Raw genomic sequence first — 27,799 nt, forward strand, 5'->3', positions numbered from 1 at the left:
CCAAATGGCAAACTTACATTCAGAATTTACTCACAAGCCATAATAGTTTGTCACTTTTTCTATTATTGCAATTAGATAGAAAGTGCTTTGGGTAACTAAGTTAGAGATGCCACAGCCCTTTTCCTTTGGGGGAGAAGGTTCAGCACCAGTAAGAGTCTGTTTTTGTCCATGATGGCAGATTCAGTCAGTTTCTCTGTATCTACAGATATTTTTTCCCCTTTTTTTCTTGTGGTGTGAGCGGAATCAGGGAGCTGGTTCAGCAGTCTTTATGACATGTTCCATTCTTCTCGCTCCTTCTTACTTTCTGAAAGGAAGATATGGGGATTCTGTAGTTGCATGCTCTGCATTTTAGAACCAAGTCCCTTAAAATTATATTTGCAGCGTCTTTTTCAATAGATTGGTCTCAGAAACACTTCTTCAGTTTTTCCCTCCCTCTTTTATAGCCTCCTCATTCGTTGTGCCTACGGCTGAGGAAGTTATCCAGCCATCCTTGTTTGATACAATATTATATAACAAAACGCCTTGTTTTCATAATTTTCTCTATTGGACTCCTCCAGCTAGGCAAAGATTTCTGATTCTGTGGATATTTCCATCTGTAATACCCTTCCTGGCACAGTTCCTTCTTCTTATGAGCCTTCTTGGCAGGGCAATAGCAATCAAGCCTTGCTTTCCATTCTGGCCTGGCAACAGAATTATTAAAACTGTGGAGGTTTCTGGTGCAGGAAATTGTGCCATTTTCTTTGTCCTCATCCGAATTATTGCTTGGTGTCTGGCACCATGTCATGGAACCAGTCAGAATTGGTACCATATTTATTTATTATTTTCCAGGAAACAGCAAACACTGAGCAACAGCACATAGACGACAGCAGCAGCTTTCCCCCCTTCTTAGCATGAAGTGTACTTTGGAAGGAAGAAACTTTAGATATCCATGGAGTTATGTGTCTGTGGATGCTGCAAAAGTATAGTAGTTACCATTGGGGGGGAAACGGAAATGAAAGGGTGCAGGCCAGCTGAGTTTATAAAATTGGCTTCTTCATGCCATGCCTGGATTCAAAAGAAGTCCCCCAAGTGGTTGTGTGAATTGGCCCCATATTGACCGAAAACAAAGGATAGTGAGAAACTGAAGTATCTGTTGTTTCTTTTCTTCCAAAACTTTTAACTAAAAGAGATGAAATTGCATTTTTTATTAGGGATGTGCTTGAAATAATGTAAAATGATGACCAGTGACAAGTCTCCTATAGCTTGTAACCTGCTGGTGCTAGTTAGACTGTAATTTGCAAAGACAGCAATATTCTAAAAAGGTACACCTGAAGCAATTCCCACAAACTAGTTTATCTGAAGCCTCGCTGTCTTGGGAATATGTAGGAGCAGAAGAGGTGGGGGAGACTTAATTATTTACTTAAACAATGAATTGTTTTTCCATACAAAGGAAAGTTCTAAGGAATTCTGATTTTTCTCATAAGCTTTGTTCTTAAAATTTAAATAAGATGGCAGAGTAGTATTCAGGTTGCAATTATTTTTTTAAAGGGTGAGGTTGAAGCCCTAAGGAGCGAAGCTGCAGGTGTCTTCCTCCGGGAAATTTTTAATACCTGCTATTTGTTGCATTCAGGGCCTATTTTAAAGCCAGTTCCCCCACGCATACAATTTCTGCTTCTGAAGAGCCTGGAGGACATGATCACTTGCAATTAATAGCAGGATGGAGGGGGATGGGTGTGCTCACAGGAAAAGATCTTCCCTTTTCAATTTGAATGATAGGATTTGAGTGAGAAACTTCATTTATGAGGATCTATATGATATGGCCTAGGAAAAATGTTTACATCTGTATATAAAAAGAGAAACATGAGTTGGATCCAGAGATCCTGTGAATTGTGTTCTGGTCACGGCCAGGACTGTCTTAAGTAACCAAACAGAAGAGGCAGATTCCATCTTCACCCTACATCCTTCTACATTGATCTTCTCTGAGGGGACCCTGTGGAACAGTCTTGGAGGTGGCACAGGAGCTTGTAGGGATAAAGTGGAATTAGTGGGAATTGGCTTTCCCGCACACACTTTTTTATCTGCACCTTCACTGATCTAATGCACATTTTCTCTGTCCTGTGTCTTAATGTGCATTGAGATATATGTCAGTGTAACCATCCATACTGTTTTTAAGCAACCTACAGTAACACGGATAGTACTGTACTAAGATTTCTAAATAAATGGCATAAATCAGATTCTATAGTGAAATAGTGGCAGATTTCCCCTTCAAACTTAAGGCTTCTAGATCAACACATTGCTGTAGCTCGTGTAGTTCACATAAATAATAATAATCCAAAGACTAAACAAAATAAATAAATAAATAAAATTCCTTCCAGTAGCACCTTAGAGACCAACTAAGTTTGTCATTGTATGTCATACCATGGTATGTCATACCAATGACAAACTTAGTTGGTCTTTAAACTCCCCGCCCCCAAACCCTAAAATCAGTTTCCTGATAATGTAAATACGGATATTTTCTCATGTTTTCTACAATTTATTCTTCTACTCATACAATTTTTGATAATTTATTCTGGTTTTGCTATGGTTCCAGAAAGACCAAGGACACTGAACCCTGCTCTTAAGCTAGCACTAGAAATCTTGTTCCAGACACGTCTAAGCTTCTAAGATTACATCCAACATCAGCCACTTGCTGATCATAACATCTAGAAACTTGATATTTTTTAAAAAAAAATTACCAGGAAGCTGAATGCTGGAGTTACTGCTCCAATCTACATTCCTATAGAATGTTTTCTGCATTCCTATGGAAATTGCCAGGACTACCAAAAAGAAAAGGGATAGTGATGACAACACTTTTTAAGTTATTTATTTCTCAGTTTTTAGAGAGAATCAACCAAGTGTTTAAGAGAAGTCCCTGTTAAGTCTGAAGCTATTGGGAAAGCAGCACAATCTCCTGATTATTTCAGTATATGTATAGCTGGACAAGGGGGCAGGTGAAGGCCCTCAATATCTTCACACAAGGGTTGATCACAGACTGCAGCTAGGCTTTTGCTTTTGTGCAAATTCAATACAGTTTTAAGCAATTGCTACAGATGTCCTTGCAAACAAAATGTTGCACAATCATTGTTAACTGACTCATATTAATATAGAAAAAGAGAAGTGAGGGTGTTAAGCAAGCTGCTCATGAGGCACGAGAGGTTGCAATCTGCTCTGTAAGTTCACATATGTTTGGGTGTTTCCATATAAGTCAGTGATGTTGTAAATTAACAATAAAGGAAACGAATATTTTCATTTAAAAACAAGGCAGAAAATTGAAGTGGAGACCTGCAAAAGATACAACAGTATTTTCTTCTGGGTGTGCGTAAGGGGAAACCCTCTGAACTGCAACTATAGTGGATTGTATTCCATGATGAAGCTTCTTGAGGAACCCTCGGATTAGAGCATGTCTATCCATTTGACTGTGGTGCCTGACTGTTGGGGCAGCCCTTGTTTTGAGCTGTTTTTTAGAGACAGGCCCATCCACTTCAAACATTTTTTTAAAATATGGATGCGGAGAACAAAGCTACCTCATTTCAGAAAAGGCATGTCAAACTCTTGTAACCCACCAAGACCTTCTTTTTCTATAATGATTTTTTTTGGGGGGGGGTGGATGTTATGCCTTCCCAGTACATGTAGTGCTTCTTTTGAGAGAGAGGTTTAAGGCTTACTGATTTTGGGTCAGAGGCTTGAATCACTCACTGGTAAATGAAAGGCTAAATGAAATTCTTCTTCTTCTTCTTCTTCTTCTTCTTCTTCTTCTTCTTCTTCTTCCTCTCCTCCTCCTCCTCCTCCTCCTCCTCCTCCTCCTCCTCCTTTCCCCTTACCACAGCCTGAAGAATTTCTGACGTAAATTTATCACTGCAAACTGCGGGAGAGATTTCTAGAATCCTATACATCTCACTCATATTTTTCCCCTGCCTACTGCTTTCACTTGTGACTGAAGTAGGAGAAAATGAAAATGAGAAAGAAAGAGGTAAAGCAGGGATAGGGAACATGTGGTCATCCAGATTTTAATGAACTGCATCTCCCATCATCCCCTGAGCATTGGCCATGGTGGCTGCGGCTGAGGGAATCAAACAACATCTGGAGGACCACATGTTCCCCCATCCCTGGAAAAAGGAAACAGACGGTTATGGGACAGGGTATTGGTGAATGAACTCAATCAGTAAAGTGTAATCGGTTCTAGAACTTAGAGCTCCTCCCCTCTATCACCATAAGAAAGAGGACTTTTCCTTTTAAACAAATACTGAAAATTTGGAGGTGGTAGCTTATGCATTTCTACGGAGACGATGCCCCTTTGCAGACCTGGATAACAATACAATAAGGTAGGAATCAGAACCTGAATCAGAACCTGGAATGGAGAGTTGAGGGCTTTTGTCCACATCTCAAGCCTGCCAACAATCAAATGTCAGCAAAGTCAGAGGAGGCCTTCCATCATTCCCATCTCTAAAGGCTCACTATATAAACCAGTGTTCTCAGAGCACTGGGATATTCTTTGAGGAATCTTGCTCTCCCACCCCCCATTGGCCTACTTAACCTGGTTGAGACTTATAGGGCCTTCTCATTGTCAAACTCCTTACTAGGGAAACTCATGTTAGCCCATCATTATGGTTACAGGTAGGTAGCCGTGTTGGTCTGAGTCGAAGCAAAATAAAAAAAAATTCCTTCAGTAGCACCTTAAAGACCAACTAAGTTTTTATTTTGGTATGAGCTTTCGTGTGCATGCACACTTCTTCAGATACACTAGAAAACCCATCATTATGGGTTTGTTTGCTTTTAGATGGCAGGCAAAGGCATCTGGGGTGGAATTATTTATTACCTGTACGGTCATACCTTGGTTGTCGAGCTTCATCTGTTCCAGGAGTTCATTCGACTCCCGAAACTGTTTGAGAACCAAGGCGCGGCTTCTGATTGGCTGCAGGAGCTTCCTGAACTCAATCGGAAGCTGCAGAAGCCCCGTCGGACGTTCAGCTTCCGAGAAACATTCACAAACCGGAACATTCACTTCCAGGGTTGCAGCGTTCAAGAGCCAAAACATCCGAGTACCAAGGCTTTTGACAACCAAGGCACCGGTACAACTCTACACCAAAAAGATTCTAGAGAAATTGTTTTTAACATTGGTTTTATTGTGTTAAATTCTGTTGTAAACTGGATTGAACAACAAGTTATTTCAAAATGCAGTGGATGAATTGTAGATATCAAAGATTCCTAGGAATACAGTGGTACCTCTGGTTACGAACTTAATTTGTTCTGGAGGTCCGTTCTTAACCTGAAACTGTTCTTAACCTGAGGTACCACTTTAGCAAATGGGGCCTCCTGCTGCCGCTGCACAATTTCTGTTCTCATCCTGAGGTAAAGTTCTTAACCCGAGTTACTACTTCCGGGTTAGCAGAGTCTGTAACCTGAAGTGTTTGTAACCCGAGGTGTTTGTAACCTGAGGTATATTTTTTATCTTGTTAAAAGAATGCTATTTTTTGTGCTCACTTGAGCAGCTTGAACCTAGTGAGCCAATTGAAGTCAATGTAGTAAAAGGGCCCATCCTACCAGTACCCTGTGCTCATATTTTGAAACTAAAACAACAACTGAATGAGTCAAACACAACCAGGCAGTTTAGCTTCTACCTCATCTGTGGGAACAAGTGATTTTGTCCTTGTGGCTATGCTGAGGATTCTGTTTGGTGGTATTATTTGCTTATTCCCACCTGGGTATATTACACCAGACGAAACACCATTAATTGCTTCTGGAACAATGCAGAGAACTGTTTACACTAAGTTTCCTTTTCTAATTTTCTCCTTTTCACTAAGTATCCTAAGAGACGTAGCTGACCTTTGTCAGAATTACAAAGACACCCAGCTGGGTCTGTACACAATTCTTAGGAAACAGGTTGAGAACAAATCTGACTCACCGCCAGTGCTCTAGAAGCTATTACAGTAAATCCTCTTCTTCTGCTGACTTCAGCAGAACAGCTTCATAGCTGCATCCTAGTTTAGGATGCAGCACCATAGGACTAAAGAGCATTTTTATTTAAAAAAATTAAGGGTTGGGAGACAAAAACAAACAAACCATTAACCAGTGGCTCTGGGAACCTTAATTTATTGTACATGAAGTTTATGTCCAATTTTCTCCGGGTTTGGGCCAAGGTTAAGAAATTTCCCCTAAATCAAATACCTTGACTTTCTCATTACAATTGGTGGTTTTGTGGAAAGCAAGTAATGATGGAGTCGTTTTCAGATCTGGCCAGTGGAAACAACAGAAAAAGCAAAGAGAAATTTCTAGAAGATTGGTATTTGGCTAAAAGGTGACCTGTGGCTATACAGGTGTAGCCATAGGTGAACTCCTTAGGCAAATGCTCCTTAAGACAGTTACTATTCCTGCTATTTTATTATTTTTAACTAATAAGTGTTCTCGTATCAGAATTCTCCCAGCTCCAATGTGGTATACTGTAAGACACCACAGTTCCCAATTCTATCTCAGTATAGTATTCCAGTGTTGTTAACATGCATCTCTGATCACACATGTAGCCTTACATGAATATTTACTTGTATTGTCAATAGAAGCACGCTATTCAAGATTTTGGAGATACCTAGATAAGGCACAAGCAAGACCATCAGCTAATTTGCCTAATTGTACAGAGGAGAAGGAAAAGAGAGAAAGAGAATTACTGCCGCTATATGAGAGGAGAGGGCCCTAGGCTGCAATAGATGCTATAGTGGGGCAAACTTGAAATGTAAATGAAGTGGAATTGAGTATATGAGGGAAGAACAGAGAGCCAAGAGGACAAGATCAAGGGAAATGAGAAAGAGAGATTGAAGCACCAATCTGTTCCAGAGAGGGAAGAAGGAATCAGAGCTTTCACACCAAGGTTCATGGTGACCTGGGAGTTTAAAGTTAGGACTGGATACGAAAGGTTATAGGTCTTGCTACAAATCATGGGTGTCATGCTGCCTCTTCACTAGAAAACCAGACCACAGGCTAGTTGGTGGGAAGTAAAGGTAGGCATGTCTTCATAGGCTCACTTGAATGACGCATGATATCAGTTTCCAACAAATTGGGTTCTCTTTCAAGCCTATATTCACAGCCACAAGAGCTGGCAGCTTACTACGTAAATTTTAAAGTAGTAAGCTTTCTCAGGACCCTGAATTTTGCAACTAATTCAACATTCTGGGCTTTTTTTATCCTTGCATGTAATCACAAGATGCACATAGTATCCATTGTACGTGTGATACTGTGAATGTTCTAAGTGTCCTTCTGATCTGGAAATACTTTTACATTCTTTCAGACTTAAGCATTTGCGCAGTTATACGTTATCTGTCCATATTATTTCTCAATACATCTGCTGTCTCTATGTGGCAATTTCCCCCACAGCAGCCTTTATAGCAGCAAGTCACTTAAATAACTTCCAGCTCCTTCCCTAAGCTTATGTTCTTTTTCCATTACATCTCTCATTCATTTTCCTAGCAATTCTGAATTCTCATTTTCCCCTTTTTTTATTTAACACATAAATTAGTGCAAGTCATTGTGTACTATATATAGCCCTCCTGTCTGTTTTCCATATGGTTTGACCTTGGCATGCTTCTTTTCAGCATTCCAGCCTAATTCAAGCCTCCCTCTCTCCTCCTGCACGCATGCACTCTTTTTTTTTCAAAAAAGGAAATGTATGATTATGATATTGAATTCAAGAACCAAATAACTGATAACTAAAGAAAAAGCACTGTTTGAGTACTGTGTTTTGTTTTTAAGTGTAGGGGCTACTTTACTGGCATAACATGATATTTCTAACATGTGACAGGAAGGCTGAGCGCTGGGGAGCTGAATGGAAATAGAGCCTAGAACTAGCAACTTCCTGTGTTCCAGTGCACTGAGGTACAAAGTAGTAGCTGAGGAAGTGAGTATGTGCTTATACTGGCTAAATAGCTGAGGAGAATATGTGCTCATGCTAGCTACCGCTAGGAGGCACTTTTCAAGAGAGGGACCAGTTTGATCTGAGCAGCGTAGGCACAAGCAGCTTCTAGTGCTCTCCGCACTTATGACTCTGGTTTGCCCCAACATTTATGTCTGGAGTCTCTGCACCTATCCCACACAGATTAAGCCCAGCCTCTATCAGCAGCCACATCAAGAGGCCAGGCCAGTCCTCCATTGACTACCATCTGTTAGTGGCAGACGAATTATCAAAGTGTGACTACTACTACTGTACATTGGGGGAAGGGAGGATTGATGCTGTTGGGAAGCAGTGGGTCTAAAAAACAGAGGACCAAGAAGAAAGGTTAAAAAGCAAATGCCTCAGAAAGGGATGGGTGGAAGAGGCTGAGGGCTGTAGGAACCCTGGCAAGGGTTGAACATCAGAAGGTGTAAAAACTTCATACAGAAACTACGCAGAGGCTGGGAGCAGGCAAAACTGCTGAAGAGTCAAAGAATTCGCTCACATCTCAAATAGTGCAATATTGCAGATAGAAGCATTTCCTGCCATTTCTAATGGGTTCCATTCTAATCAACAATAGTATTATAGGCTGACAGCAATATCTATTTTCTGTTATTTCTATTAAGAAAGGGATGTTTTCTCCATCTCTGGAAAGAAAGAGTTGTACTCTGTTTTGATGGAGAGGACAGATCCATGGTTTTCAAGGATCTTGATACAGAAGAAAGTGATAAAACAGTGTTTTCTTGCATTTTCTGCTGAAGACAGGGTGAGTAGGGCTCAAAAGGCACAGTTAGTTTACAAATGAGTTCCTAAAGTTTTAGTACATTTACAGTTCAAAATGATGCGAAGAAAATAAGCTGCAATCCAATACACACTTACTTGGGAGTCTTACTGAACTTGGTGACTTCTGCGGAAACATGCACAGAATTGCCATTTGTGATGGCTATAATGAGGAGAAAAGAGCATTCTCATACTATATATATATATATATAAGTCAATATTTTCATTTGCCGTGATAAATCTGTCTCAGAATGTATAATATATGCCACATCAATAGAATTCTGGGCCCTTCCAAAATTTGTGGATTTTATCAGAACAGTACTGAGCTATTTGTGGATCGCAGAACAGTTCTGATCCAAGATTAAAATGATCATTTCCAGATGATTCACAAGTTTTAGACGTTTAAAAAACCCTAGCCTTAAAGACCCCCACAAAGCTTATAAATGGCAGAAGTAATGACTGCTTTGCTGATCACCTATTTTAAAGGATCTATAATAGTTCCCTTCCCATATGTTCTCCAATGCAAGGAGTGTCACCTCCAAAACAACACAGGCCACTTTAGTCAAGAAAGGATCACCCAGGGCATATTGCATAACCCTCTCAGAATCTTGCTTTTTGCGGGATGCTTTGATGGAGAGAGGGGTATGGAGGATGAAGATCACTTCCAGGCTAGAACAAGGAGCCCTATTGTTTGCTCAGCTCTTTGTTGGTTTTTTGTTTTCTCTCATTCATTACAGCATGATCAGATCACAGCTGGCCTAAGGATATGCTTTCCAGTATGTTTAAGATTTGGAACAGTCCCAGGTTTCAGGAACACATGGCAGGGAAGAGAGGGCATCTGTGATACTGAGTGGTGAGCAAATTTCTGCTTTTCTTCAGACCGAATTCTCCTTCAAGGAAGCCATAGATTCTGATTGGCTGGTGACCCTAGTCAGTGAAAAAAGGACAGTTAACTGTCAAGTGTGGAGAAAGAACACCAGTTGGGAAAGTCAGTTGATGATGGCTAAGACCAGGAAAAGCTGAGGCAAAGTGGGATAGCTGAGGTCTAAGCTAGTCCTGCCCAGTGTGATAACTATACTTTGCTGGTTAGTATCAAAGGAAGGGAGCCAGTGGATGCATTAGACTAACAGCCTGTTGATGTGTTGATGTCTTACCAGATTGTTGCACAAGTGGGTCTTTAAAATGAGCTAAACTGTCCAGGCAGTCATAAGTACACCTGGAGGAAATCTGGTATCAGAAGCAGATTGTATCCAGTTACTGGACCAAGTTTTGAGTGAATTTGGCTGGGTTAGAGCTTTAGGTAACTTGACCTGAAGTAAATGCCTCTCTTATAGGCAGGTTTCAGCAATCAAATCTATTGAGTTCTTAGAAACGACAATCAAGACCCTATAGTAAACGTCAGTACTTTAATGTACAAAATATCCCTTTAATGAACCATCTTAGGTAATAGTTCATTCTTTCTCCAGTGTGGGAGTCAATCTCACACCTAAACCTATTATACTAAGCTACTAGGAGGTTTTTAAAGCATTCTAAGGAAATGGGTCACAGCAAAAAAAAAAAAGTCACCACATAATTCTGAGTTATTGTAGCAAGGAGTTCCATAGAACTTGAACAATAAAAATCAAAGAAGCACTAATATCTTAATGTGTATTTATAAAAAGTGGGACTGAGGAAACAGTTCCCCATAGGCTTTCAAAATACCTAGTAAAGAGTTGCCAGGAAAAACACACCTGGCCAATTGTGCTCAACAAAAAGTGGAGAAATGGAAAAAAGAACTTCCTTTCTTTCTAATTTTCCCTAATCCTAAATAGAGTAATAAAAATATATAACAGTTATACCCATATAGACAGTCTCTTGCTTGACTATTGCTGAGTTAGTTTCTCCTGGACCTATTTACTGCTGAAAGGGGATTCCTTTTTGGCATATGGTTTCTGAAATATAAACAGAGCAGCACAGAATGCCTGGGGTGAGAGGGTAGAGAGAGGCACGAGGCAAGGAGGTGCTGGTACAGAAGAAATTCACCCTACCTGCAATTTGCTTGCTGGAGTTTATATCTCCAACAAAATCACAAGCTGCGAAAAGAAAAGAAAAGAATGTTGTGATGGTATCCTTTATTGGACAAACTCGAATTGCTTAAATGAAACAAATGAAGTTTTTAATCTCCACCAAAACTCTTCATCTAGGATAAATTGTTAAGAGTAAAACTAAAAGCCCTTTGAGTTTCAGAAAGTCAGAAATGGTGGTGTCACTTGATTGTTCTGAGAGCCTTCTCCTGCTGGTGTTCTCGATCAACTAATATTTAAGAGGCATATCGCCTGTTACCTTCTGATAAGATTCATGCTTGCCCAATCCCCTTTGAAAGCTGTCCAAGTTGGCAATCATCACTATATCTTGGTAATGCTTCCTCCAGAATTTAACATGTCTTGCACAAGGAAGTACTTCCTTTTGTCTTTCCTGAAAGTTCAAGTAATACAAGAGAGGTAGAAATTATTATTATGTGCACCATTCACACCAGCATTCCATGACCACTGATATCATTCCTTATTAGGCTGTTTTAGAATCTCCCACAACCCCTTTGGAATCTCCCACAACCCCTTTTGTACATCTGCAAACCTTGGGGTTTCCCTAAGCATGGTTCTACCTCCCTCTAGTTTGTGGGTCATGTCATTTTGATTCCATAAGGATACACACTCAGAGAATTGAGTACCTTTATTAGTGTATATTATGACAGAAGTGGTAAAAAAAACAGAGCATCTTCCCCCTTCTGCTCAAACATATTGTGGAGTGCATATTGCTGAAACATTTTGTGGAGGAAAATGGTATGATGGGTAAAATTTACTCAGACCATACACAGAAATCCCTGAACTCACTTAAGAGCTATTTGCAGCGAGCCCAGATAAATGAAGTTAGCTTCCAGGGCTGATATTATACAGGACTACACTTGAAGTTCAAATAAGAAGTTGCTCTCACTGAAAAGCCTTCAGGTTTCAAAAGGAGGCACAGATGCTTATTGGTTCTTTGAAACATAACATTCGTTCAACATGAAAAGTTCACAAGGCTGTTTCAGCCTTCTAAAACCCATAAACCTGATCAGTATATTTATACCTCTGCAAACAGTGGCCTTGTTTATGTCAAAAAGTCCAAGGTTATCCTGATTTTACTATTTTTAATTTAGCTAGGAATAAGCAGAGGAGGAGGACTTAATTGCAAACAGACTGAACTTTATATAGGAAATGTGTATGCCCCTTGGGGGCACCTAGAAAGTGAAGGCCTGAAATTAAAACCATATCCCTTTCTCCCTCACTCCCTAAAGCATGTAAGCCTTGAATAATGGATTGCTGTTCGCTAGCATTATGTCCTGGTGGTTCTTCCTGCTTATTGTTACACTGGTCCCATTACTGCTGGGTTATTTCTAGAAAAATAGGTGGCGTTTCTCATCATGAAGTTTGTGCCTTTGCCTCTCCACTCCAAAATTTTTCCATCCCCACACAACCCTCGTGATTGCCAAGCCGTATATGAGGCTTTCCCCTGGCTCACTTTCTTCTTAGTGTCGCCTTCATTTTGCTTGCTCCCTCTTCAGGTTTCTTGTTGGCCCTTTCCTAATTCCCTCTTCCCTAACACCTTCAACCCCAGTGGGTCCTGCCTCAACCATCTCTGCAGCACTCCCTCCCCCCTTTTTGCAACCTTTTCCATCAATAGGATGCTCTCGAAGTATTCAGCCTGGTGGGGGGCAGCAGTTTAAAGAGAAATTATCTTTCCCTGCTAGCTACCTACTAAACAATGGAAGGTGGGGAAAGCGCAGAGAAAGGTCTCTGATGAAGACATTAGTATATGGACAGGCACATATGGAGAGTGACCATGCTATGAAGTTTCCCTCCCCATTCCCTCTGCCTTAGCCACATTCAGGGGTGAACCTTACTTTCCCTGTCCACCTTCTACCAGGAAGACTCCTGCTCCATATTCCCCTCCCCAAAAAATAGCCACATACTAAGCAACTGAAGCTCAACATCAAAAAAAAAACCAAGATCATGGCCACTGGTCCTGTCACCTCCTGGCAAATAGAAGGGGAAGAAATGGAGGCAGTGAGAGATTTTACTTTCTTGGGTTCCATGATCACTGCAGATGGTGACAGCAGTCATGAAATTAAAAGACGCCTGCTTCTTGGGAGAAAAGCAATGACAAACCTAGACAACATCTTAAAAAGCAGAGACATCACCTTGCCAACAAAGGTCCATATAGTTAAAGCTATGGTTTTCCCAGTAGTGATGCATGGAAGTGAGAGCTGGACCATAAAGAAGGCTAATCGCCGAAGAATTGATGCTTTGGAATTATGGTGCTGGAGGAGACTCTTGAGAGTCCCGTGGACTGCAAGAAGATCAAACTTATCTATTCTTAAGGAAATCAGCCCAGAGTACTCACTGGAAGGACAGATCCTGAAGTTGAGGCTCCAATACTTTGGCCACCTCATGGGAAGAGAAGACTCCCTGGAAAAGACCCTGATGTTGGGAAAGATTGAGGGCACTAGGAGAAGGGGACGACAGAGGACAAGATGGATAGACAGTGTTCTCGAAGCTACGAACATGAGTTTGACCAAACTGCGGGAGGCAGTGCAAGACAAGAGTGCCTGGCGTGCTCTAGTCCATGGGGTCACGAAGAGTCGGAAACGACTAAACAACAACAAGGCCCCCCCTGGCTTATGTCTTTGCAGCTGGTCATTTTATTCAGTCAGCTTTGGAATGTTTCAGGTTGGCTAGGCATCTATGATCTTTCACAGCATCTGCATTTGTTCAATTGAAGGTGGAATTGAGTGGCCTGCCCTCACAGATGCACTGATCTTGATGTGCGCCTCTGGTGTTGAACTGTGTTGAACTGATGTCAAGTATGCGTTTTTTAATATTTGTTTCTCCAGCTAACAAAATCACACACAGAAAACAAAGCAAAAGCAAAAGGCAAATAATATTCTAAAAACCCATACGAGATTTGAAAAGGTTGATACTGAGGTTTTAAACAATATTTGTTGGTCTTAATGGTTTATTGCAATCTGCTGTGGGATTTATATTGAAATTAAGAGTGGTCTATAATTTATATAATTAGTAAATAATATTATCCTCCCATTCTTTTATGGTCTTTCAATGCCCTGTCCCATGAGGGTCCCATCTTGGAAACCTTTATATTGACATTTGTGCTAAACTCTTAGAGGCTCCATAGTTCCAAAAGTCAGTCAGTTACATCTCTAGAATAATAGTTTTGCATTCAGTATCATGTCAGAGTATGATCTGTGATACTTTAGAGAAGGACATTATGATCTCTTCTCCTTTATACGAAGTTTTATTTCCATTCTCCCTTCCACATGCTAAACTTGGTTGTGCTCCTGAGTCCCATATTCCTTACTGCCTGTTCTTTTTCTACATTCTTATTTTGTATGTTAGTTTCTGGATTTTAAACAATCTGAGGAGTTGATGCAGAACACCAGAGACTTTTTGATTTATTGCTTGTACTCAAAAAGTACTTATTTTTTTCCAGTTGGGGGACAGGGGAGATAAAGATAGATGAAGAGCCTAGGGAGCAGAAAAGCAGCCAGAGAAGATTAGATTCAGTGTTGCTTGGCATGCCCAACATACTTTCTAGTTACAATAACAGTGACATTATTTCCCTTTACGTGCAGCAAGCTTACATTTGTTTTGTACTGACGCTTCTGCACATCACCATACTACATATTCCATGTCTGTTAGGGCTTCTAATAGCTGCTAATCAATTTGTACTTTATCATATTATTGCAAATGATGGGTGGTGGGGAGGAAAAGGTAAAAAAAAACCATTTATAAATCAGGTGTCTGCTACATATATACTACTGTTTTAAATGTGTTGTTGCCTTTAGAAGTATACCGAACATGGTACAGCTATACTTCTCCAGTAGTAAGCACTCCTTATTTAATCAAGTGATGCTCCAATATTTAGCAGTGGTTAATACTTTTTCTTACTCTACAGTAAGGATGGGGCAGGAAAATAATACTATTCCTTCTCTCCATCTAGACTTACAAGAAGCAATGCCCCCTTCACACTTCTCTAATATTGCTTTCCTGTAGTGTATGTGTGTGACCCCAAGTAGGTAGGTGGCACCAATTGTATATGTCCTTTCAACCAGATAAGTAATTGGGTGGGAAAGACCACATGATTGGCCCCACCCAAGTGGTTGCAGTATTTACGCACATACTCAGCAACATGGGAGTAATTACAGCCCAAAAAAGGAGTGTATATGAGAAGCTGGCTGCTGCAGAGTGGCTGTTACCAATAGCCAATCTATCTTGTCACTTGTTTGTGACTTTGTTCATGAGTCTGTAAATTGGCTGTTTGGGTTGATCGTGTGCAGAACTTGGTGGAAGAGAATGAAGGAGAAGCAGCCTAGGGGAATGGTTTTTGAGAATGTTTGATATGCCACTTGACCACCATCTCTATGAATGCACAGGGAATGTTTAGAAGAATAAAAGGTACAGGTACCTCACATTTTTTCTGCAATTAATTTAAATCTTGAAATAACAACAAAAAAGAAAATTTAGTATTTACATTTTTTAAAAAACCCAGTTAATGGACACGAGCCAAAACCCCTTCAAATAACCTTTTTCCCTTGAAAGCAGAGGATCCAGAAGGAAATGCTTCATGAAACTACCCCCTTATCTGGGGGCATGGGTTGCCTCAGCACTAATAACTGGCATAAGCTTCCCTTCAGTTATACAGTTTGGTTAGTATGCAGTAGCAAACAAGAGGAAGCATTGGTCAAACCGCGGGTTGCACATAACAGGGCCAGATGCCAAGAGCCTTAGGAAAAGGCAGCGAGGGGAGGCGATTAGCCTGCTTGCTTTTCTATATAAAACTGACCTTTTTGAGGAAGTCTTGGTCTTGGCCTCTGAAGCATATGAGTACGTGCAAAAGAAGCTCACTTCTCCAACTCTTAAAATGGCAGAACTGCCACCAATACCAGTGTTGTCAAAAAAAGGGGGGGGAATTGAGGGAAGAAAAAAACAAAATAACAATTTTCAAAAAGGCTTGCCGCTTGAAAAACTCTATTTGGGAGGAAATTATAATTGTATCTGAATAGCTAGTGCTGGCAACAGAGATAATTTAAAGATGTGATCGTAAGAATATAAAAAAGAGCCCTGCTGCATCAACCAAAGACCCATCCAGTCTCTTCCTCTTTGGCGATCACTCGTAGCCAAGTAAGATTGTCTTCCATAAACACAATTTTAACTGTGAGTTCATAAGTGACTGTGGAGGCCAATTCTGGATCCGCACGTCCTTCCACAGTGGGAACATAGATTTACGGGCAGGAGTTGATCGTGGTGAGGGTTTGCCAAGCGTGCCTTCCTCTTAGCGCATTTCTCCCTTTCGTCCTGAGTATGAGCGTCTTCAAAGTCCATGACACCTTTGGTAAAGGCTGTTCTCCAACTGGAGTGCTCGCAGGCCAGTGTTTCTCAGTTGTCAGTGTTCATACTACATTTTTTTAAATTTGCCTTGAGAGAGTCTTTAAACCTCTTTTGTTGACCACCAACATTACACTTTCCATTTTTAAGTTTGGAATAGAGTAGTTGCTTTGGAAGACGATAATCAGGCATCTGCACAAGCTCACCAAAAAAATCTGGGAGAGAGAGGAGATCCCAGCAGACTTTAGGGATGCCAAAATTATAAATCTCTTTTAAAAAGAAGGTGACAGAACCAATTGCAGAAACTATTGAGGCATCTCTCTATTAGCTGCGGCCAGCAATTTTTTTGCAAGGATCTTAGCAAACCGTCTCTCAACAATATCCAAGGTGACCCTTCCTGAATCCCAGAATGGTTTTAGACTTTCTAGGGGAACAGTGGACATGATTTTCCCGCTGGACAGCTTCAAAAAAAAATGCAGAGAGCAAAACCAACCCCTGTATATGGATGGCATTTATTGATCTGACTAAGGCCTTCGACACTAAATCTAGTCTAGCCTCGTGTTCTCCCCATGGCCAACCAGATGCCAAGGGGAATCCTTCCAGCAGAACCTGAGCTGAGCACAACAGCACTCTCCCCAAGTGTCTTCCCTGGCAACTGGTATTCAGAGGCTCAGGATACAGCCATCATGGCTGGCAGTCATTTTAGCCTTGTTTTCTATGAATTTATCTAAATTGCTTTTAAAGCTGGTAACTATCCTGTGGTAATGAACACCACCATTTTGAATTCCCAACATGGAATTCACCTTCTTCACAGCTGCTTTGCACTGGGTAGACATCACGTGTATAAACACATGTATATTTTCGTTATACAATTTGAGTTTTACAATAGCAACATTACAAATTAAAAAACTAGAACACATATCCATCAGTGAATTTTGAACCCCAGAGATTTTGAACTACTCTGCAGATTACTAACTTGCTGACTTATTAATTGACTACGTTAATGCTTACTTTGAGCTAGGGCTGAACCTCAGATCTTATTTTAGATGCCTGGACTCATCCCTGGAACCTGTGAACTAGTAAAATGCCTCTGGGTGTCTGTAGGGTACCTTTCCCTCACCATGAGGTGATCACAGCCAGCAACCACACACCTGGAATTTGGCAGCATGAAATCCAGGTGAATGGCTTCCAGGCAGGATTGAGCCTTGGTACCTCTCAGTTCTTAAATTGAGCCTCTGGGCATATTGGCCTGTCAATGATAACAAAAGGGATCATGCAGCTATAGCAAGAATTCCAGGAAAAAAACACCAAGATGATAGCTCCATGGAAAGAAACTTATGCCACATTTTAAGGATAACTTTCTCAGAAATATAACTCAAAACAGCCAAAGAGTTTCATTTATAAGTCCATTTAATTCAAGGTAATTGGAATCTGGTTTCTCTGAAGGCCGTTCAAAAATTACAGCTAGAGCGATCTCAGAGTGGGCCGTTTCTTAGATTGACAGCCACTGTAGTCCATGGTTCAAGTGCTGGACTTGGAAGGCAAAATTCAACTGTTTTGATTGACTAAATGGATGAAGTTAATATCCAGTTCTCTAAATTCTGTTCAAAGTCAGGTGTCAAATACTGATGGTTACTACATATCTGCTGTCAATAACATTGATTGCCACATGCCCAACACTGTCAAGTGGATTGTCAAATGTTGAATGCAAAATAATAGCTTTGCTTAGAGACAGCAGTCTTTTCTGTTTGTGTATCTATTGCAGGCATCCCTAAACTGCGGCCCTCCAGATGTTTTGGCCTACAACTCCCATGATGATCCCTAGCTAACAGGACCAGTGGTCGGGGAAGATGGGAATTATAGTCCAAAACATCTGGAGGGCCGAAGTTTGGGGATGCCTGATCTATAACACAGGAAGCTGCCTTATACTTAGTGAAACCATTGATTCATCTAGCTCAGCATTGTCTCCACTGACTCACTTTAGCTCTCCAAGGTTTCAGACAGGGGATTTGACCAACCCTATTTAGAGATGCCAGGGGTTGAAATTGGGACCTTCTGGAATATTCTTCACATGCTCTGCTACTGAGGTATACCCTCATATACAAAAATTACACTGCTCAAGTGGACATATGATGTTTATGAAGCCACAGTGGTGCCTCGCAAGATGAATTTAATTCGTTCTGCGAGTCAATTCGTTTTGTGAATATTTCGTCTTGCGAATCGCAGTTTCCCATAGGAATACATTGGCATTTCTTTTTTTGCCCATAGGAACGCATTAATTAAATTTCAATGCATTCCTATGGAAAACCGCGATTCGCAAGACGAATTTTTCGCAAAACAAATTCGTCTTGCGAGTCACCATCAGATTGCAAGACGCATTCGTCTTGCGAAAAATTCGTCTTGCAGGGCATTCATCTTGCGAGGTACCACTCTATTGAGAATGAGTATCACCTGAGGAAGAAAAACATTTGAAGTGCTTTGAGAATTCTGGGATATGTAGAAATCAGTTATTTAACAAATCAGGAGGGAGAGGTTTCTTGCCCTTTTTTCAGTGTTGTGCTATGTGGTATATGATTCACCTTCTCGTTACATCTGACATCATAAAGTAATGACTGCAGCTTCATGTCAGATGGCAAATACTGCCTGCTACTGCAAAATTTATGCAAAGTCAAATGCTGATGCTGAAGTGCAAATACTTGCCATGCACTCATAGTTGGAGAATAGTCACCATCAAAATTCAAAGGTAAATCTGAGGTGAATCTTTTTTGACAAATTCGCTTCAACTCTTCCCCCCCCCCCTAAAATTTGGTGTTCGTTTGTGGACTCTGTGGGCTTATCCTGTGCTCTTTCCAGGCACAGTCCACAGTCTTTAATGATCCATGTCCGTGAACCCCCTTTTTTCTCTCTTTTTCCCTGTGAAAACCTGCTCAATCAGAGCAAACAGCAACCTGCAGAAAACGTGAATTGATGTTTGGTCCAATTGAGCGCTAAAGAGTATGTTTTCACAGGGAAAGTTCCGGAAGGGGAAAAAGGCGCGATTCTTTAAAGACTGTGGATTGTGCCTAGAAAGAGTGAGGGAAAAGGTAAGTGTGAAACACACATACCTGACCCCATACAAAAGCTGAAATGGGATCAGTATCAACATGCTGGAAATTGTGCCAGTTTGAAGAAGGGGCAATATAACTGCTTCAGTTTTACCACACTACTAACGTGTGGAGGTTTTTTGAGGGGGAGGCGGTATCCTGCAAATCCATCATATCCTTATTACTTTTCTTCCCATTGCTCACTCCCTTCTTAGCTTTTCTTGGTGAAAAAAAATGTGAGGTGAGTACATGGTGAGGCATATTTGTTGTTGTTTAGTCGTTTAGTCGTGTCCGACTCTTCGTGACCCCATGGACCAGAGCACGCCAGGCACTCCTGTCTTGCACTGCCTCCCGCAGTTTGGTCAAACTCATGTTCGTAGCTTCGAGAACATTGTCCAACCATCTCGTCCTCTGTCGACCCCTTCTCCTAGTGCCCTTAATCTTTCCCAACATCAGGGTCTTTTCCAGTGAGTCTTCTCTTCTCATGAGGTGGCCAAAGTATTGGAGCCTCAGCTTCACGATCTGTCCTTCCAGGGAGCACTCAGGGCTGATTTCCTTAAGAATGGATAGGTTTGATCTTCTTGCAGTCCATGGGACTCTCATATAGAACATATATGAGGCATATAGAACAAGTAAATCTTTACTGGATCACATCTAGCTGTTTACAGGCTTTGTTCTGGAAGGTTTTTGGCTGCTCAAGTGTTTACATCAGACACAGGTATTCAGAACACAAACAAACAGGACTAAACTTTAAAAAAATAGATTTTATGGCTTGCCATCTGATTGCCTCAGACCTCTGCCCTGACATCAGACTCTGTGATGTGGCAGCTGACACACACAGAGAATTCAGCCATGCCACAACTCTTATTTGACTGCCATGGAGTTTTACCAAGGCTTGAACTGGCTCTTAATGGAGACAATAAATGCACTTTTACTCTTGCCAGATTGACAAGAAGGTGTTTCAGCAATCAATGAATTTGCCTTTTAAAAGTAATTTTAATAGACTTTTCAAAAATAGCTCACTATTGGAAAAGTGACAGCCTATTTCTCCTGAACATTTCTTAACTAAATGTGAGGACTTTTTTTAAAAAAAAGGGAATGTATGTCAATAGCAACTGAAAGCTCATTGGAACTAAGCCCCTAGAAACGCAGTTTCTACTGTGCATTGGAATGTATGCAGTGCATGGAAAATGCTACACTCAACCCCCTGCTAACATACCTCAAATGCTGGCAGCCCATATGTTAGCCACCCGGTGAGAAATGAAATGTTAGCAATCTCCAAGAATGGGCATATTTGAGTGTGTAGACTGTAACTGTATGTACATCCCAGACTATTTATTCTGTGAAAATAGCAACCCTGTCATGCTCCAAACCAGCCTGAAGGGAAACATCTGGAATTGAAGTCTGATTGTGGCAGAAAAAACAAGAAGAGATTAAAGGCAAATGTGAATTTCTGTACCCTTCAGGTAAAACATACTATTCTATCTTAAATATACCATAGTTTGTTTCAAGAATCACTAAACCCTCTACCAGATGTATGCCCCTTAATCATTGTGCTGCTGGAGAAATGCAACGACCTTTGGACGCAATCTTTTGCCATTGCTTTGAAAGAGAAACAATTAAAATATTTTTTCCAAACTGAAATTACAAGAAGCAGCATTTGTTACTGCTGAATATAAATGTATTTGCTTCTAAACTTCAGCTCATGGGTAGCAAATACACTGCCCTCTATATGTTTTGGACTACAATTTAGCCCCAAATAGCACAATTGATGGTCAAGGATGTTGAGTGTTGTAGCCCACAACATCTGGAGGGCACCATGTTGGCTACCCCTGCTGAATATCCCTCAATGGGACAGTTGGGCCACTTTAGTCTTCTGTATTTCTATAGTGGCTTCTGTCCAAGTGCTCTATAAAGTTGCATGAATTTCCCCCCTCAGCAACAGTTGCCATTAAGTGGTGCATGAAGCGTACATTCTGAGCTAATTTGAAATAGAGACAACCCTGCTTTATTCATTATGTTTGCATCTAAAGAATATACAAACCAGAAAGAATGTAACTCTTCTGACTTCCTCTACCAGCGATGTTTTACCAAGTGCAGATTTTTCTATTATTTCTGTTTAGTCTTCAAAATCCGTACTTGATGAAATCCATGGCAGTATTCAAGTGGTTTTTGCATGGCAAGTATTTTATGTTAGGTTTCCCTCTTGAATAACCTCAGTTAAAATAGATCAGAACCCTAGAAGAGATTTTCATTTCATTCTTGTGTTCCTTTTAGGGCTTAATTTTTGTAACTGTTCTTCAAATCATGTGGGTCTTACTCACACCTGACAGTTTCTGCTTTGGAACATAAATTAAAAGCTTTCAGACCAGTGCCACTAATCCAATGCAAATTCTGAGGAAGTGCAGGATAAATGGACGTGTGCACAGGCCCCTACTCTTGACTCCTGGAACTTTTCCTCACTCCAGTTCATATATTTGATCCCTCATGCATTCAATGCTCTACCTTGGCAATTCTTTACCTCTCAGTTTACACCAATAACATTATCAGCTTTGTTGATTATGCTTCATGTGATGCTGTGAACCTTCCCATCATATCAAGATCAGATTCTTGTCTTCACAGTGTGCAAAAGTGTTTTCCAACTTCTTATTAAAGCAAAATGATTGTTAGGAACCAGAAATAGCAATGAATAAAGTGCAAAATGCACAAAGTCCCTTTGTTTCCTTGGAGTTAGTTTTCTTCTCAGGAATTCCAGAGTTAAATGTTCAAAATATGATTCATATGCTTCCCCTCCCCTCAGGAGAAAAAGGGATCTGCTAGACATATGTTTTGAGAAAAGCAGGGGGAGAGATGACGTGAGTCAGGAGCCTGGAAGGAATATTTGGAGGAGTGTTCTGTATCCCTGATTTTCTGTAAGATTTACTGCCTTTGCTTATTGCACAGACCATTTTTTCCTGGAATATTGCTAGCTTTTGCCATTCTATTTTTTTTTTAAGATCTCAAGCAGTAAACAAGAATTTTGAAGGGGAAAGAAGCCAAGAAAAAGTCAGGCCTATTAGTCACACAGCTGCACTTCCTGTCACAAACGACCCCTGTTGAGTAATCAGTTCAAATATGCCTATTTTCTGTTTTATTTTTATTCTGTTTGAAATCTGCTAAAATCTCAGCTTTGGAAGGCAGAATAAAAGAATCCAGTTCACAGAAACACGGATAAGAGCAGATTAGTTGCCGGCTAATTCATTTTCCAAGTACCATTTCCAAAGTTACTTCTATACAGGCTGGGAGTGCTTCCATATCTCACTTTTCAATATGCAATGTAGGTCAGATTAGCTCACCAAGGTTCTAGAAAGGTCTGAGTAGACTCCCATGTTTTCCTCAGAGGCAGAATCTGCCTCAAGCCTCCCAGTATTTCAGTTGTTTAGAGCAGAGACCTAAGAGGAAGGGATTCCATTTTCAGCTGTAGTTACTCTTTAAGACTCATTGGTCCTTAAGGCAGCAGAAGCTCTGTGAGGATACCAGGAGGATAAAGTCTGTGTACTGATTGCAAGTCCCTCTCTCCCCTCTCACTGGAAAACCCAAGACAGCAGAGGTGTGGCAGACAGAAGCATTAGAAAGGGTGAACCTAACTAGCATGGAGATTCACATATCCATCCTTCTATCAACCATAGGAAATGGGGTTTTCATCTCACCCCTACTTAGTCTGAGTCGCAAAGCAGGTGCTGTGGACACAGGCAATACCCAGAACTTTGAGGAGAAGAATGTGCTTTGAATGTGTTTTGAGGATGTGTAGACAGCCAGAGTCTCTTAATATGTTGGCACACTCACAATCCCAGTTCTCAGCTGATTTTCAGGAGCATCAGCTCTACCTAAACAGTGTCCGTCCTGAGGACCCATCCATACTTATCTTTGTAATGCATTTCTGGGCATAGGATCAGGCTTTCCAGGTCTGTGTCTGACAGGGTTGTCCCCCACCCCTGGTGGTGCTCTTTGCCGCTGAATTGGAGCAAACAACAATCTGTAGGAAACCCAAATTGCTGCTTGCTCTGATTCAACAATAAAATCGGGTTTCCCTGGGGAAAGCAATGGGCAGGGGGGAAGCACTCAGACTGGGAAAGCATGGACCTGTGCCTAGAAAGTGCGGGGCAAAAGGTACATATGGATGAGCCATGACTCGGGGACCATTTGAGGTAGCAACTGAGCATGTGAAGAGTGGGGTCTAGACTATGGTTACCAGACATCCATGTTTCCCGGGGACAGTCACCAGATTTACAAATCTGTCCCTGGACAAAATCCGTCCCCGGAATGTCCCCGGATTTCATTTAATGTCCCCGGATTTATATTTTAAGTGTTGTAGATTTATTAGTAAGGAATGTTGTGTGATTGGTTCAACGGCACAAGACACATCATATGGGGACTTCTGGTGAGGCAAAATGGCGAGCGCCACAGCAACGAGCAGCTCCTGAAGCCAGCCAGAGCCAACTATGCTACCAGGCTGCTGAGACTGCTGCTGCCACCACCGCTGCCAAGGGGGAACTGGGGACGCCCAGCGCATCAACTGGGGGAACCGCTGACACACACACACACACACCATGACCCAAATTGAGCCGGGAGAGAGAGTGCCCAGCCAACTGCCCAGCAGCGCTTTGGGGCCAGGAAAACCCTGGAGCCGATGCAGGGAGAATGAGGAGAGGAGAAGGAAGAGAGAGAAAGAGGAAGGAGAAAAAAGAGGGGAACCCCGATCTTGCCGCGCTGCTGCCGCTGCCACCACTGAGGAAAGATAGGAGAGCACTGGGAGGGCAAGGACATGTAGCCAAGCCCAGGCCCGACCTGAGCCTACTCCATGGCGGCTAGTGCTCCAAGAGAGCAGGCCTGGCCCAGAGGAAGGCCGCGTGACAGAGGAAACCACAGAAGAGAAGATATATGACTTCTTACTTTTTTAAAAACAACAACACCTTTTTTATAACTTTTCTCTTTTCAAAAAGAAAAAAAGTGTCCCCGGATTCAAAAAAATCTGGTAACTTTAGTCTAGACCAGCAGCACAAACTAAATCTGCTGTTCTAAACACTAGTTACTAGGAAATAAGTCCCATTGAATACAGTGGGACCTACTTCACAGTTAACAAGCAACAGAATTGTGCTCATGTGCTCACACATCAATACGTATATAACCATCGTGCTCCATAGCATAGTAGCCAATGTAAGTGAATGCCTCTTTCTTCTCGACTAAGTGGTGTGCGTTATGACACAAATTAGTGGCTCTCTTAAACTGCAGTTTTGTGACTTTGTGTGTGTCCCGTTTTAGGCATGTCTAAATTATAGGTGATTATGCTTATTTCCTAACCTACTAACATTTTAAAAAAAATTATGTAGTGACGGATTCATTCCTTATACCTGGTAGGCATGGGAACAACTTTTGCTTGCAATAATTATGTGCCATTTCTGTTGTTGCTGAGCTGCATACTTTAGAGTGCATACAAATAAGGGGGAAAGCGTCTTGGTGGCTTCTCGCTTCTGCAAAGCAGCACCCTCTGACTCGCCTGGTTGGTGCCTCCGTAGCCTGCGCTGCGACAGAGGAGGAGGCCCCCGCCGCGCAAAGGAGGGCAGCACTCTTCCTCCTCTTGGGGGCCAGGGGATAAAAGCCCCCCAAAATCCCCCTTTCTGCTCAACAAGGGGCCTGCCCCAGTCTTCTTTCGGGGAGGGGACAGGCAGGGAGGAAGCCAAGTAAATTGACAACAATTGACAACAACAAAATAAAATGGAGTACAGGTAGCGACCATTTTGCATGGGGGTTCCACTCCTGGCCCCCACACGCTTTGGCAGAGTACGGCTAAGCCTGCTCTGCCCTGTTACGTCCCCCATTCTGCCCTCTTCTAGATCCAAAAGTACTTGCACATCGGCAGTCATGTCAATTGGACACATGCAAAATGGTCGCCACCTGTAATACAACAGGCTTTCCCCTTTCATAGCTAGTTCTTTGAGGAGGAACGAATCATCTGTAGCTAGAGTCATTCCAGTAGTGGAAAGAAAAATATTCATAGCTCTGAGAAAAGAACGCCTAAGTTGCTCCATCTCCCCCCCCCCCCGCGTTTTTCTTTTAAAGGAAAAAAGAATGCCACATGGCTCAACAACCACAACATCAGCAATGGCAAACCCCCTATTACTGTCGAGTCATAATCCAGGTGGCCAGGCCACCTATGAAGCATGATTATGAGCCCATTTCGGAACATAGGTTAGACACTGACTTCTATACCCCTCGCTGTGTTGCCCAGCTGGGTGACAGTGGAAGAAAATGCCCTGTTTGGGTGGCTGTGTAAATAACAGGTGAGTCATTGCTGTTTACTCTCCATAATAACAGGGCCCAACATATTCCATGAGTTTTGGTGTTTACATTTGTATGTAAATTAGTGGTGATAGCATGTGATTTCCTTAATTTGCGCATATTCTTCAAGTCTGACATATAATGGTTTCAAACCACAGTATACAAGCAAATGCAAATTACAGCTTTGACAATGAGTGAAGTTCTGTATGTGCAAGTCAGGTTTATACACAGTCACACTGAAGTAGTTTTGAACATTGTTTACATGTATTGAGCATTGTGATTTTAGTCTTCAGACACATACATGTATAAATGGTTCTAACAGATGAGATCCATGTCCCTTGAGCGGAAACCTCTCTGAGTTATGCTACTATATACTCTGCTGGCAAATCCCATCAAAGCTGTTTTTGTTCATCCCTTTTTTGCAATTTTGGAATATGAGCCCTTTGGCACAACTTTCTTTTACAAGGTAAATTTCTTTCTTTCTTTGTAGAACACCTATAGGTATGAGTAGAAGAATGTCGCATAGAAACTAGTAAGGGGTGACTATCATGAACTCATGAACACCATAATATGTGCTTCGTAACCTGAGGACAATAGTTATAAAGGTGGAGAGAGGAACAACTGCCAAAAACTAGGTGCCAATACTACCCTGTAATTCTGATACAACTCAAAACAGAATTAACAAAGCTTTCAAGCCACCAAGGTTTTTATTACCTTTTAAAACTTTCTGTTACCTACATCCATTAAGCTGTCAAGGAACTTGAGGTGAGAGGCTTTCAACTCTTGTAGTGGCTCCTTCATGCCTTGAGTCCTGGACTCATCCTGTCTCAAGAAGAATTCATTTTGCCAACATTCCTGCACTCCAGCACTAAGGATGCATCTCCACAAGACTTTCTCCTGCTTCTGTTTGCTGCTACAGGAGACATATTTCCCTGAAAACAGATAAAGTTTGTTGTGACTTTTTTGAGAAATGTTGTACCTTGAGTGGTGCTGCTGATGTAGCCGGTGCTGGTTTTGCTGTTTTCCCCTTCTGTGACCCAAATGGGTGGAGCAGCACCATGTACCTGATTCTGGGCGCATGCAGTTTGATTTAAACAGATCTGACAGCACAAGGATCACCTCTTTCTGTCTTGCATCCATTTGACTCTTTGTACTAAAAAGGCGAAGATTAGGTCATCAGCCTTAAGCACTTTTGCATTCTTTCTCTCAGAGCTCACTTTTACTAAAATGTTGCAATGACACCACAGCCTCTGAGGCCTTGCCCTCCTTTCTCACCCATCCCACATCACCACAGATTTTCTTTCACTGAGCTGGTTTTCATGTCACAGTAAGCCAAATGGTGGTTTACTAGGACTACAGTGCCCAAGCATGCAGGCTCCCAGAGAGCTGAGAGTTTAAACATGAGTCCCAGTTTCAGTACAAGTAAAAAAAAGAGACAAATAAACAAATCAGCTATAGGGGCCTTTATGGGAACCCATACATTTGAGTAGACCTAGTAAGCAGGGAACGAGGAATCTTTGACCCTGCATATGTTGCTGAACTACAACTCCCATCAGCTCCAGCAAGCATGGCCTGTGGCCAGGAATGGTGGAAATTGTAGTTCAGCAACATCTGGAGGGTCAAAGGTTCTGCACACCTGTTGTAAGCCATATTGTGACTTGCCATGATGTGCAAACCAGACCATAGTCAACTTGCAGTTTGCTAGCCCCACCCCTGCCTTTCCTTCTGTTGCAAGATCACACTTTTGGGTTCCTTCATTCACCCATGCTTCACTGTGTGATATGGCAGCAAGCATTGCACAAGGCCATAGTTACATGAGGTAATTAATATCTCTCTCTCTCTCTCTCTCTCTCTCTCTCTCTCTCTCTCTCTCTCTTACACACACACACACACACACACACACACACACACACACACACACACCAGCCCCACACAAAACCATGCTTTCCTGTGTCAGTTTCTCTGATGGCCCATTCTTTTTTTAAGCGTGTTTCTTTTTGGATTCAGCAGCAGCCCTCAAAAGCATGCTTCTGAAAGGGTTAATGCCACTGCAGTCAAAATAAGGAGGCGAACACAATCTTTGAGTCTTAATAAAACACAGGTGTTTTTACTGCAGAACTAAAAAAAAATTGCAGCAAGCAAGTATTAACAAGAGCAGAATGCTGTGGAAAAATGTGCTATTGAATAATGAGAAAGCAGTTTGGAAAAGCAGCAGCGGGCTGTGCTAGGGGTTTATGAGGAATGCAGCAGTCGCTGGCTGAGGTTTA

General features: G+C 41.6%; 1 protein-coding gene and 1 long non-coding RNA gene across 6 annotated transcripts in view; one reads left to right on the forward strand and one right to left on the reverse strand.

Moving 5' to 3' along the window:
• RAD51B (RAD51 paralog B) overlaps nucleotides 1-27,799 on the forward strand; it is a 305,174-nt gene that overhangs the window by 251,363 nt on the left and 26,012 nt on the right. The window lies entirely within an intron of this gene.
• On the reverse strand, nucleotides 44-27,760 carry LOC148687657 (uncharacterized). Its single transcript, XR_015950040.1, has 4 exons — nucleotides 26,597-27,760; nucleotides 26,247-26,464; nucleotides 10,741-11,167; nucleotides 44-9,640 (listed from the first exon to the last, which is right to left on the reverse strand). It is a non-coding gene; the product is annotated as an uncharacterized LOC148687657 (long non-coding RNA).

The sequence above is a fragment of the Zootoca vivipara genome, chromosome 1 (assembly GCF_965207765.1).
Source record: "Zootoca vivipara chromosome 1, rZooViv2.hap1.1, whole genome shotgun sequence".
NCBI classification, from domain to species: domain Eukaryota; kingdom Metazoa; phylum Chordata; class Lepidosauria; order Squamata; family Lacertidae; genus Zootoca; species Zootoca vivipara.